The 14,602-nt window shown below is 47.6% G+C and overlaps 1 pseudogene; it reads left to right on the forward strand.

Annotated features, from left to right (window-relative positions):
* The first annotated feature begins 10,759 nt into the window (after positions 1-10,759).
* LOC134360094 (uncharacterized) lies at positions 10,760-12,124 on the forward strand (annotated as a pseudogene).
* The last annotated feature ends 2,478 nt before the right edge of the window (positions 12,125-14,602 follow it).

Consider the following 14,602-nt stretch of genomic DNA (forward strand, 5'->3'; position numbering starts at 1 on the left):
ACCGCAATTTTGTAAATTTGCCCTATCAACAGCCTCTCCTCACTACACATTGCCCCTGTTTGTAAACCAGCTACCTCATCTTCAACACTATTATCCGCCTTTCCTCTGATACTTCTTGCATTGAAATATATGCAGCTCAGGACACTAGTCGCACTATGCTCAACCTTTTGATTCCTAACTTTCTCTGAGGTCTTACCAACATCTGCCTCCACAACCTCTCCACTAACTGTTCTGGTTCCCATTCCCCTGCAACTCTAGTTTAAACTCCACCGTGCAGCATTTAGTAAAACCTTCTCACTTGAATCACAAACAAGAGAAAACCTGCCGAAGAGTTTCGGCCCGAAGCGTCGACTGTAGAGTCCTGCCGTAGAATTTCGGTGTGAAACATTGACTACTCTTTTCCATAGATGCTGCCTGGCCTGCTGACAGGAACACAGAGCCTTGGCCTAGAGCACAGGAATATAGAGCCTTGGACTTGAGAGACAGGAACACAGGGACATGGAACACAGAGCCAGGTCCCCTCCTTGCGAACAGGATTTGGGGCCGGGGCTCTACACAGAATGCTGAACATGATGAGATGGTTCCCAACACTAGGTAGCGGAAAATGGCCGGTCCTACCTAGCGAAGGCGTGGACACAGAGACGGTTCCCAACACTAGGTAGTGGCAAACGGCCAGACCTATCCAGTGAAGGCGTGGACATAGAGACAGTTCCCAACTCAAGGTAGCGGCAAATGGCCGAACCTACCTAGCAAAGGTGTGGACACAGAGACATTTCCAAACAAAGAAAGACAGTTCCTTATCTAGACACAGCAAGGCTCTGGTCTTGATCCGGCAGTGGAACCTGACAGCGATACAGGCAAACAACAGGAATTCTGCAGATGCTGGAAATTCAAGCAACATACATCAAAGTTGCTGGTGAACGCAGCAGGCCAAGCAGCATCTATAGGAAGAGGCGCAGTCGACTTTTCAGGCCGAGACCCTTCGTCAGGACTAACTGAAGGAAGAGTGAGTAAGGGATTTGAATGCTGGAGGGGGAGGGGGAGATGCAAAATGATAGGAGAAGACAGGAGCGGGAGGGATAGAGCAGAGAGCTGGACAGGTGATAGGCAAAAGGGGATACGAGAGGATAATGGGAGAGGAGGTCCGGGAAGAAAGATAGGGGGGCGGGGGGTGACCCAGAGGATGGGCAAGAGGTATATTCAGAGGGACAGAGGGAGAAAAAGGAGAGTGAGAGAAAGAATGTGTGCATAAAACTGAGTAGCAGATGGGGTACGAGGGGGAGGTGGGGCCTTAGCGGAAGTTAGAGAAGTCGATGTTCATGCCATCAGGTTGGAGGCTACCCAGATGGAATATAAGGTGTTGTTCCTCCAACCTGAGTGTGGTTTCATCTTTACAGTAGAGGAGGCCGTGGATAGACATGTCAGAATGGGAATGGGATGTGGAATTAAAATGTGTGGCCACTGGGAGATCCTGCTTTCTCTGGCGGACAGAGCGTAGATGTTCAGCAAAGCGGTCTCCCAGTCTGCGTCGGGTCTCACCAATATATAAAAGGCCACATCGGGAGCACCGGACGCAGTATATCACCCCAGTCGACTCACAGGTGAAGTGATGCCTCACCTGGAAGGACTGTTTGGGGCCCTGAATGGTGGTAAGGGAGGAAGTGTAAGGGCATGTGTAGCACTTGTTCCGCTTACACGGATAAGTGCCAGGAGGGAGATCAGTGGGGAGGGATGGGGGGGACGAATGGACAAGGGAGTTGTGTAGGGAGCAATCCCTGTGGAATGCAGAGAGAGAGGGGGAGGGAAAGATGTGCTTAGTGGTGGGATCCCGTTGGAGGTGGCGGAAGTTACAGAGAATAATATGATGGACCCGGAGGCTGGTGGGGTGGTAGGTGAGGACCAGGGGAACCCTATTCCTAGCGATACAGGCAAAGTTGCAGGCAAGGCTTCAGGCAAAGGTTGTAAGCAAGGCTTCAGGAAAGGCTTCAGAAGGAATGGGAAGGGAAGGGAACAGTCCAGCATCAGGGTAACAGCAAAGACAGCCTGGCTTACCCAACAGAGGCAAGGACAGGAAGGGACAGATCCAACTGCAGGGTAATAGCAAAGATATCCTGACTTACCCCACACAAGCAAGGACAGGATACTGACAAGACAAACCAGCACTCATATTCGAACCCAGGGCCACTTATATTCCCAGCCCCAAGATGAGCATCAGGTGCCTATGATTAAGCCCAAATGAAACAAGGGACAGCCAGAAGACCCAGAGTCAGGAGTCCACGGACCGGACCCCATGAACAGGAACCAAAATCTTCCTATTTCTGGCCTCACTAGGACGTGGCATGGGTAGCAATCCTGAGATCACAACCCTGGAGGTCATGTCCTTTAACTTAAAACTTAACTCCTTGAACTCCCTTTGCAGAACCTCATCACTTGTTCTACCCATGTCATTGGTACGTACATGGACCATAACTTCTGGCTGTTCACTCTCCCACTTAAGAATGCTGAGAACTCAGTCCAAGATATCCAGGACCCTGGAACCCGGGAGGCAACATTCCATCCCGGAATCTTGTTCTCACCCACAGAACCCTCTGTCCATTCTCCTAACTAACGAATCCCTTATCACCATAATGTGCCTCTTCTCCCCCACTTCCCTTCTGAGTCACAACAGCAGGTACAGTGCCAGATACTCAACCACTGTGGCTTTCCTCTGTTAAGTCATCCCCCCACTGCCAAAAGTATCTTAAGTTATATACCTGTTGTTGAGGGGGTTGGCTACAGTAGTACTCTGTGCTGGCTCCTTAAACCCTTTCCCCTTCCTGAATGTCACACAGTTTCCTGTGTCCTGCACCTTGCATATATCTTTCCCTATGTACTATAAACCTCTCAGAGCAGTGAGCTGAACTAGCCCATCACTCACCTCCAGCCACGACACCCTGACACTTTCAGTCTGGTCCAGCACATAAACTATCCAGACCTCGCTCTCAGACCCAGGCCCTGCTGCTCCATTACAGTCTTGGGCATGGGCTTTCCTAACTTGTCACAGCGATTAAACCGATCAAACCCCGGGTCTTCTCGCACACTCGGACCCCGTTGCCTTGACTCTGCCCTGCCTCGCCTCAGTTCTGCCGCATCGAATCGCCTCCACATCCGCTCCAGCAATGGCCAAACTTTGGGTGATTTCCTGCCTTGATTCGGTCTGCTCACACTTCACGGCAACTTTCAGGACTCCAGTTCACAGTACAAAAATGCCAGGTAATACAGGTGATTCAAAAGCTCAACTCCAGAAGGGAAGTTACGGGTTATTGATTGCAGTCATAATTTTCCAGAAAAGTGTGATTAATGAAGTAGTTAGTATTTCTCTTTGTTTTGTTTCCCATCGATAAGTAATCACTCAGCTTCACCAGGCCCACCTGAAACTGATCTGGAGTGTCAGATTGTGTGGGATCTGGGAAGAGCTCCTAACTGGATTCATAATGGACTCAATGGTAGGAGGCGGAAGAGATGGGGAAAGGCTGAGACTAGTGGTATGTCGCAGAGATCAGTGCTGGGGCCTTTGCTCTTTGTTACTCATTTGGATGAGATTCGATGGTTAGACGTTGGTCGTAACATAGCCAGGGAATGTTATTGAAAATTACAGGTGGATCTCAATGAGATAGATCTGTGGGAGGAGGATTGGCAAATGGATTTCAATTTAGATAAGTGCAAGATGTTCTATTTTGGCAAGTAAAACCCGAGTAGAACTTACACAATGAATGGTAGGGCTCTGGAGAACATTGAGGAACAGAGGGATCAAGGAGTACAAGTACATAGTTCACTGAAGGTGGCATCATAGGCAGACAAGATAGTGGAGAAGGCACTTGGCATGCTGACCTTCATCAGTCAGGGCACAGAGTACAGCAACTGATATGTTATATTGCAGTTGTTCAAGTCACTGCTGAGGCCAAGTCAAGTTGGTGAGGCCAAGACTGGGAGGTCATTTCGCTGAACACCTATGCTCTGTCCGCCAGAGAAAAGCAGGATCTCCCAGTGGCCACACATTTTAATTCCATGTCCCATTCCCATTCTGATATGTCAATCCACAGCCTCCTCTACTGTAAAGATGAAGCCACACTCAGGTTGGAGGAACAACACCTTATATTCTGTCTGGGTAGCTTCCAACCTAATGGCATGAACATTGACTTCTCAAACTACTGCTAATTCCCCACCTCCCCCTCGTATCCCATCCGTTACTTATTTATATACACACATTATTTTTCTCTCTCTCCTTTTTCTCCCTCTGTCCCCTTCACTATACCCCTTGCCCATCTTCTGGGCTTTTCCCCCCTTCCCCCTTATCTTTCTCCCTAGGCCTCCTGTCCCATGATCCTCTCATATCCCTTTTGCCAATCAACTGTCCAGCTCTTGGCTCCTTCCCTCCCCCTCCTGTCTTCTCCTATCATTTTGGATCTCCCCTCCCCCTCCTGCTCCCCCTCCCACTTTCTAATCTCTTACTAGCTCTTCTTTAAGTTAGTCCTGAATTAGGGTCTCGGCCCGAAACGTCGACTGTACCTCTTCCTAGAGATACTGCCTGGCCTGCTGCGTTCACCAGCAACTTTTATGTGTGTTGCTTGAAATTCCAGCATCTGCAGATTTCCTCGTGTTCAAGTTCAATTTCAATCTGATTGTCATTAGCATGTATACACAGGGTATAAATAACGTGAAAATTGACTTCATGCAGCACCAACAGTAGCAGAGTACTTTGCAAAGAGGAGAAACATAAACTTAAATTAACACAGATTATGCAAAATTACACAAAATAAACATAACATTAGTGCAACTACTAATCAGTGATGCCACACTTGGAGTATTATATACAGTTTTGGTCACCCTGCTATAGGAAAGAACATTATTGAACTAGAAAGAGTGCAAAGAAGATTTATGACAACCTTGCGAGGACTCGAGGGCTGAGTTATAGAGAGAGATTGGGCAGGTTGGAACTTTATTCCTTGGAACATAGAAGGCTGAAGGGTGACTTTATGGAGAAATATAAAACAATGAGGGGCATAGAGTGAATGTATACAGTATTTTTCCCAGGGAAACTAGAGGGCATAAGTTCAAAGAGAGAGGAGAAAGATTTAAAAGGGACTAGAAGGATGACTTCTTCATGCAGAGGGTGTGGTGCAGGTATGGAACAAGCTGCCAGAGAAAGATGACGAGGCAGGTACAATGACGCCATTTCAAAGACATGGATAGCAATGATTGAGAGGGAGATGGGCATAAAACACCCATATGGGACTAACTTAGGTGGGCCCTTGGTAACCATGGATGAGCTGTTTCTACATTGTATTCCTCAATGACACCTTAAGCGCTCCACAAACCAGAGAGTTTTGGCACATTACAACCTATATACTGACTGCTACAGTACTTCTTTCAATACCCTAAGAGATAGGCCATTGGATCCACAGCAATTATTGACCTTGGCCCATTATCTTGTTCAGTAGCTTTGATCTCACAATAAAGAGATGGTTTTAGTTTCCTATACATATACTCACACACACACATTCACACCAACACCCACACAGTAGTTTCCTGAGTGTATAGGCCATTATCTATTATCACTGGGATGCTTGTAGCATTTTCCATTCAAAAAGTTGTCCCAAAATATTATTTAGGATGACTTCTACTTCTCTATCTCTCGATATTCAATTACCAATCTCATTTCTCAGCAAGCAACATTTACCTTTACTGTTCTTTCTTTCTTCCTCCTCCTTAATCTTTTCCCTGCTCTCTTCTCTCAATCATTCCTCTCTCTCTCCTCATTCTCTTTTCTCACTTTCTTTTTTTCTCTCTTCCCTCTTTCTTCTGTCTCTCCCCTCCCCATTAAAAATAAGCCTGTACATCAAGTCTGCAATTGGCAGATGCAGCACATATTAAATACAGAGCAAAATATCCATCTTAGACTCATAGAGAAGTACAGCACAGAAACAGACCACCTGTTCCATGCTGAAAACATTTAAGCTACTTACTCTCAAAGTCCTGCACTTGGACCATAGCCCTCCATATCCCTATATTCCACGTACCTATCCAAAGTTGTCAAACGTTGTGCTGGCAGCTCATTCCACACTCTCACAACTCTCTGAGTAAAGAAGTTTCCCCTTCATGTTCCCCTTAAACCTTTCACCTTTAACCCATGACCTCTGGTTGTAGTCCCACCCAACTGTGTTGCCCCATCAAGAATCCTGGTGCAAGAATAGCATTAGTCAAATGCAGAACTAAACTTGCACTTCCCTATCCCATAAGGGTAGGATTATGAACAAAGCAAAGTTCCCTCCGTATCAGCCCATCATTGAGAGTAGCTACAGAACTTAGGATGCATCCTCTACTTGTTTCCATCAAACATTTGCAAGTCATTTATGTTAAAAATAGAAAATGCTGGTCAGTCCACATCAACAGGTTAAAAAAAAACAGAGTTAGTGTTTCAGATCAGAAATGGGAAGTTAAGACTGTTCTTCTTCCCATGGATCTGACCTGCTGAGTGCTTGCAGCATTTTCTGCTTTTCGTTTAGACTTCAGCATCTGTAATTTTCCTGTTGATTTTTCCAACTCATTTACAGAATAAATTTGATCCCTCTACAATCCCTAAAAAACATCCCATTCAAATAATTGCAGATCACTTTTACTACACCTGAGAAATGAACAGCAAAGGTAGGTACACCCAGTCTGAAAGTGGAACAACCTCCCTCTTTGTCGCTCCCATAAACAATTCCAAACAGATAGAGTACAGCCTAGATACAGAAATCAACGCTGTCTGTGTTTTCCCATTAGTCACTCCCAGGGCAAAGACTGTACGTGCTGGATTCAGAGTGAAACTATTTCGACTCTGCACTCTCAATTACACTGGACAGCAAATTTGTTCAAAAGTGTTGCTTCCTCAGAATTATTTTTTGCTTATGATAGACCACTTGAAGCTGAACACAATCTAAATTCACACTACTTGTATTACATAGGAATTTGGAGAAACAAGAAATTAACTTTTATAGAATATCATGTGTTTAATTGTGTAACAGTGCTGATGCTTTGCAATAGTTCAACTAAGCTAAAATTGTTTTGTTGATGATCTTCATTAGTACTCAGTGTCTGAGGCTTCTCACTTAAGCATCCAACAACAATCAGGCAGCATTGATGGATTCCAGTTGCCCTGATACCATTTCTTCATGACCGCAACGTCCTGGTGAAACCTTTCACCATGCTCGGCACTGACAGTGCCAAGATTTGCAGGGAAAAAATGTAAATGGGAATGCAGAAAATTAATCTTTAGTAACATGTTGGACTTCATGGTTTTGTATGCTTGAAGCATGTTGTCAACCAGCTGCATGTAGTTTGGTGCACTGTAGTTGCCAAGAAAATTTTCAACAACACCCTTGAATGTCTTCCATGTGATTTTCTTTGGTCCTTCTATAAGTTCTTTGGATTGCCTGTCATTGATAATCTGTTTGATAGCGGAACAACAAAATTGCCTTCCTTAATCATGGCATCAATTATTCTGTCTCGAATTATGAATTGATATAACAAATATAGGCGATTTTTAATAAAATGGTGTGTGATAGGGAACTTCCATGGTGATTTTCGTGATCAGCAGGCCAAAGTCCACAATATACAGCCAAAAGTATTCAGGAAGCTAAACCTTTGTTGTCCAGTGTTACCTGTAAGCCTGTAAATTTACACTAATGATTTATTCTGCCCAGCCCTTAAATGCCCCTGGACCAGGTGGAGCATGGGTTGGATATAGAATAAAGCTCCCTCAGCACTGTCTTACTCCAAATTCTCAAGGAGTAACAACACAATTAGGTACAGAATAATAAGTTCCGTTAATTCTATCCAATCAAATACACACAAAGGTGCAGTATGGGTTAAATCTGCACTGCCCAGTGGGCTGCATGTAATCTAGATACAACCTAAAATTTTCCTTAGCTCTATCTCCATCCAACATTCCCGAGGCAGATACAGAAGTCAACGACAAAACAAAGCTACCTCAAGTGAGTTACATCTATTGTAAATTTCTATCAACACTAATCAATTAAAGACTTGTAAGGCAGACACAGCTTGGAAATTCTCCCGTTGTAACGCATTGCGTAACTGGACAGTAGTGCAGCAGAGCTTAGACTGTGAATAACATTTCAGTACACAGTCCCAGCACTCCGTTATTTCTCAGATCTTCTCGGGGGATGGCAGGGAGATGCAAGAAGGGCTCTCACTGCCAGCCTAAGATGTTTTCATTGTGCAAATGAATTTCCCACTGCCGCTTTTCAACTCTTCACCGCTGGTGGCTGCTGATGCCTCCGAGACAGGTTTAAATTGGAAGCAGGGATAAGAAATCAACCTGGCATGGTTCATCTGTATGGGATCTGAGCAACCTGGGAACCCCAGTCGAAGGACCTTTGTCACGTTTAGCAATTAGGTGTTACAAATAGGTCAGAGTTCTTTTGAGGGTGTAACAAAAAGTAATTTGAGGGGAATTTGTGATAAATTTTAGATTTCTAGGTGGTGTTTGCTAAAGAGACACATTAAATGCTGGTGGACAGGGAAGAGCTCACAGTATTCTTGGCAGAGTGTTCATGTGGATTGAAGACTGGTTTTCATAGATTCAAAACTAATAGATCTTTTTCAGGCTGGAAAGCTATAACAGGAAGAGTTCTCCAAGGATTTCCCAACACCATATTCAAGTTTGCTGATGACACCGCTGTCATTCGCCGAATCAAAGGTGCCGATGAATCAGCATATAGGAGGGAGATTGAAAATTTGGCTGAGTGGTGTCATAACAACAGCCTCTTACATAATGTCAGCAAGATCAAATAACCGAATGTAGACTTCCAGAGGCCCACGAGCCAGTCCTCACCGGAGGATCAGAGGTGGAAAGGGTTTGAAACTTTAAATTCCTAGGTGTTACTATTTCAGAGGACCTCTCCTCGGCCCAACACATAAGTGCAATTACGAAAAAAGCATGCCAGTGCCTCTACTTCTTTAGGAGTTGGCAGAGATTCCACTCTGTATCTCAATAAATAATTACATAAATGTGGGGTGGAGAGTATATTGACTGGCTACCATGGCCTGGTATGGGAACACCAATGCCATTGAATGGAAAATCCTATGAAAAGTAGTGTATTTGGCCCAGTACATCACTGGTAAAGCCCTCCACACCACTGAGCACATTTATGCGAAACACTGTCGCAGGAAAGCAGCATCCATCACCAGAGATCTCCACCACCCAGGACATGCTCTCTTCTCGCTGCTACCATCAGGCAGAAGGTACAGGCGCCTCAGGACTTGCATCAGCAGGTTCAAGAACAGGTACCACCCCTCAAACATTAGTCTCTTGAACAAAAGGGGATAACTTCACTTGCCCCATCATTCCCACAGCCAGTGGGCTCAGTTTCAAGGACTCTTCATCTGATGTTCTCACCGCTTATTGCAATTTATTTACAAGTATATTTGCATTTGCACAGCTTATTGTCTCCTCCATTCTGGTTGAATACCTAGTCGGGCAGCTTTCATTCATCCTGTTAGAGTCGCTGCTCCGTAGATTTGTTGAATATGCCCACAAGAAAATGAATCCCAAGATTGTAAATGGAGACATATACGCACTTTGAAAAAATTTATATTGAACTTTGAAGGACTCTTTCATGGCCCTCAATTATTTGCACCTAAGTTACAGAGAAAGGTTGAACAAGTTGGGTCTTTATTCTTTGGAGCGTAGAAGGTTGAGGGGGGACTTGATAGAAGTATTTAAAATTATGAGGGGGATAGACAGAGTTGACGTGGATAGGCTTTTTCCATTGAGAGAAGGGGAGATTCAAACAAGAGGACATCAGTTGAGAGTTAGGGGCAAAAGTTTAGGGGTAACACGAGCGGGAACTTCTTTACTCAGAAAGTGGTAGCTGTGTGGAACAAGCTTCCGGTAGAAGCGGTAGAGGCAGGCTTGATATTGTCATTTAAAGTAAAATTGGATAGCTATATAATCAGGAAAGGAATGGAGGGTTATGGGCTGAGTGCAGGTCGGTGGGACTAAGTGAGAGTAAGCTTTCGGCACGGACTAGAACGGCCGAGATGGCCTGTTTCCGTGCTGTAATTGTTATATGGTTATTTACGATTTATACGCAACACTTGACAGAGTGTACTTTATAATTTCCCGATGACAGGTGGGAGGGCACATGAAAGGAGAATACGTGGATTCTGCAACATTGCATAGATACTTGGTGAGTGGGCAAAAACTTGGTGAACAGGGTTTAAAGTTGGAAGCTGCATAGAGCGAAATAACTGCTGAACCACACCCACACCCCACTTCCCCAATACCTTTCTACAAAGCACAATTCAGAAGTGCATTCGAAAAATATATGTAATACAAAGTACAGGGATGAAGCAAAGGTTTAGAACAGGGGCTCCCAACCATGTTTATGCCATGGACCCCTACCATTAACTGAGGGGTCTGTAGATACTAAGTTAGGAACTTCTGGTTTAGAGGGACATGGGCGTTGAGACTAACTAAGGTTGGTCAACATGGATGTGATAGACTGAATGGCCTAATTTCACGCTATATTATTCTATGGCCATGACTCTAATACTCAACGCTGCCTGGATGCATGCAGTTCCAACCTCTCTCAAGAAGCTGAACACCATTCTCGGACAATCCTGAAAGTCCTGTCCGACAGCACAATGGAGCACCTTCACCATAAGGCTGCAGCGGTTGAAGTTGATCTTATAGAAACATAAAATTCTGAAAGGAATGGATAAGATAGAGGCAGGTTCACAGGTAAGTGAAACTAAAACTTGGGAGCATTACCTTACGATTCCAGTGAATAGATTTAGGGTGGAGATGAGGTAACACTGCTTTTCCCAGGGAGTAGTGAATCTGTGGAATTCTCTGCCCAGTGGGTTACTTCAATAAATATATTTAAGACACAGTAAATAATTTTTGCATGGGTGGAGAATTAAAGTTATGGGGAAAAGGCAGATATGTGGAGCTGATTCTACAGAATCAGCCTTGATCTTATTGAACGGCCTGCTGCTCTTGTCCTTTGCTGTCTTCGTCAACAGTACCCAGGTCTGAAAAATGAACTTAAAATAACTTTAAACTTTGTTGTCAGGTTTACATTCACTCCTCGCCTACACACTCTCTTGTCGACGTTAAAGGGCGGTCTGCCTGTCACTGACAACGAGGGAGGGAAAATTAAAAGTGCCAGCCCTGGCAGGGATATAATCAGAAGATCGGGAACCCGGGCTGGAAAGTTCAGAAGGAACGCCGGGCGCACAAAGATACCGAGCCGTGGACCCAGCCAGGGGTGAGCAAAGATCGAGGCGAATCGGGGACGGAGCGACCCAAAGTCCAGCCGGGTGCCAAGGGAAGGAGAGACCGAGGCCGATTAGGGGAAACGGGGACAGTGAGACTGGGGACTGGGACCAAATCGCAGTGCGACGGAGGTAGAGCCCAGGAGCCGACCGAGGGACCGGGAGTAGAGCGACCCGGGGACACAGGCACGCAGAGCCCGGGGCCCACGCGCCGGTCGGTGCCGCACATGTGCCGCTATTCGGAGAGCCTCTCTGAGCCGCTGCCCCAGAGCGAGATCTGCGGCAGGAAGCGGGTGCAGCTGAAGCCGAAGCCCCGCTACCAGCCGGGCAGGAGCCGGCGGCCGCGCCGGGTGCTCTACCCGGCCACGTCCAGGCGGTATCTGCCCCCGCCGGAACGGGACTGCCCACGCTCTGATTCTTCGCACTCTGCGTGGTGGTCGCGCTGCAAGTCTGCGCCGAGCGGCCGGATGACGGCGGCGAGGGGTCGGGTGCGGATCTCCCGCGGGGCCCACTGGAGCCAGGGCCAGACGACAACTGTAGCTGCGGGGCGCCCGGAGCGTGGGAGCGGTTCCCGAGCCCAGGACCGTGCCCGGCCGAAGTTTCACCAAGAGGCGGCTTCCTTGTGACCGGGGCCCCGGCGGAACAGGGGCCGCATCGTCTCGCAGCCCCGGGGACACACGCTACACAGGGGCCCGAGACTCCATGCGCTGCGGGGGCGTTGCCACGGTGCTGGCCACCGACGGAAGAAAGGAGCAGTATGTCGAGCAGCAGCTGAAGGAGGGAGACGGACCCTGTGAACTGTCAGTTCATCACTTCACCTCTGAGTCGACTGGGGTGATATACTGCGTCCGGTGCTCCCGATGTGGCCTTTTATATATTGGTGAGACCCGACGCAGACTGGAAGACCGCTTTGCTGAACATCTACGCTCTGTCCGCCAGAGAAAGCAGGATCTCCCAGTGGCCACACATTTTAATTCCACATCCCATTCCCATTCTGACATGTCTATCCACGGCCTCCTCTACTGTAAAGATGAAGCCACACTCAGGTTGGAGGAACAACACCTTATATTCCGTCTGGGTAGCCTCCAACCTGATGGCATGAACATTGACTTCTCTAACTTCCGCTAGGCCCCACCTCCCCCTCGTACCCCATCTGTTACTCATTTTTATGCACACATTCTTTCTCTCACTCTCCTTTTTCTCCCTCTGTCCCTCTGAATATACCTCTTGCCCATCCTCTGGGTCCCCCCCCCCCCGTCTTTCTTCCCGGACCTCCTGTCCCATGATCCTCTCGTATCCCCTTTTGCCTATCACCTGTCCAGCTCTTGGCTCTATCCCTCCCGCTCCTGTCTTCTCCTATCATTTTGCATCTCCCCCTCCCCCTCCAGCTTTCAAATCCCTTACTCACTCTTCCTTCAGTTAGTCCTGACGAAGGGTCTCGGCCTGAAACGTCGAATTCGCCTCTTCCTATAGATGCTGCTTGGCCTGCTGCGTTCACCAGCAACTTTGATGTGTGTTGCTTGAATTTCCAGCATCTGCAGAATTCCTGTTGTTTGAGTTCTATTATTTATTGTTTATTTATCGCTGAACGGATTGTGCGCGGGATTTACCGAATAAACAGTCAAAAAGGCGGCGCCGTCATTGAGGACCCCGTGACACCGGCAGGACATGCCCCGTTCTCGTCAGCAGGGAGGTACAGAACCCTGAAGGCACAGTCAGTGATTCAGGAGCAGCTTCATCCCCTCTGCCATCCGGTTTCTGAAAGGACTTGAACCCATGAACACTACCTCACTATTTTTTTTATTTTCTATTTCTGCACTACTTATTTAATTTAATTATTTAATATATATTTACTGTATTTCACTTTTTACCCTCTATTATTATGTATTGCTGCCGCTAAGTCGATAAATGCCGGTGATATTAAATCTGATTCTCATTCAGTCGGGTGTGTGAGTGTTGGGAGGCTGGGGAGTGGAGCGGGAGCTGGGGACGAGGGTGGTGGGATCGGGAACTAGGGACGTTGGAGGGGTGGGATCTGGGGGAGACGGAGCTTCAGACGGGATGAGTGAAACAGACGCTGGAGTTGAGGACGGGTTGGGGAAGCGAAAGCTGGAGACAGGGTGGCTGCGGGGCGGGGGGGCAGAAGATGGGGATTGAGGGGAGGGGGACAGAAATTGGAGATGGCTGCGGGAGGGGGGCAGAAAATGGAGATGGGGACGAGGATGGCTGCGGGAGGGGGAAGCGGGGACTGAGGGGGACAGGGCTGGCTGCGGGAGGGGGCCCAAAATAGAGATGGGGACGGGGATGGCTGCGGCAGGGGAAAGCGGGGACTGAGAGGACGGGGTTGGCTGCGGGAGGGGGAAGCGGGGACTGAGGGGGACAGGGCTGGCTGCGGGAGGGGGCACAAAATGGAGATGGGGACGAGGATGGTTGCGGCAGGGGGAAGCGGGGACTGAGGGGACGGGGTTGGCTGCGGGAAGGGGAAGCGGGGACTGGGCGGGAGTGTGTGGAGCCAACATGCGCTGGTATTCTATTCCACTGAATTCTGCCGCTCTGAATTGTCCCTGGCCGCTTGTCTCTATCCACCCGAAACAGATTATTAGGGAGGGTCCAGGGTTACTTATCGAGATCCTCAACAAGCTGCGGTTCCTTCAGGGGCAGGCGTCTCCAGCATTCTGATAAAATGCCAGGCGTAAACACAAAAAAACATCAGCAGATGCTGGAAATTCAAGCAACACACACGCACATGCTGAAGCAACTGGGCAGCAGCTACCGAAAAGAGTAAACAGTGGACGTTTCGGGCCGAGTCTCTTCGTTAGTACTGTTAAAAAAAGATGAGGTCAGAGCAAGAAGGTAGTTGCGGGGTGGTGGGATGCTTGCCTGGAACACCGGATACAGTAGATGACCTCAAAGGTGAAGTGTCGCCTCACCTGGAAGGATCGTTTGGGGCCATAAACCTCCCAGCTCTTTACTTCATCCCTCCCCTGGCTTCACCCATCACCTACCACCTTGTAATTCTTCCTCCTCCCCTCCCCTCCCCCCACCTTCTTGCTCTGACCTCTCACCTTTCTTTCCCAGTCCTGATGAAGGGTCTCGCTCCGAAACGTCAAACGTTTACTCATTTCCGTAGCTGCTGCCCGACCTGCTGAGCTCCTCCAGCATTTTGTGTGCGTCGCTTTAATGTAAGTGTCGGTGCTGGGTTCGGAATCAGATTTACTTTCATTTTCTTATATGGCGTGATCGTTGTTGTTTTGCGCAGGGTAGTTGACAGGAAGTTATG

This window comes from Mobula hypostoma, chromosome 21 (assembly GCF_963921235.1).
Source record: "Mobula hypostoma chromosome 21, sMobHyp1.1, whole genome shotgun sequence".
Lineage (NCBI taxonomy): Eukaryota > Metazoa > Chordata > Chondrichthyes > Myliobatiformes > Myliobatidae > Mobula > Mobula hypostoma.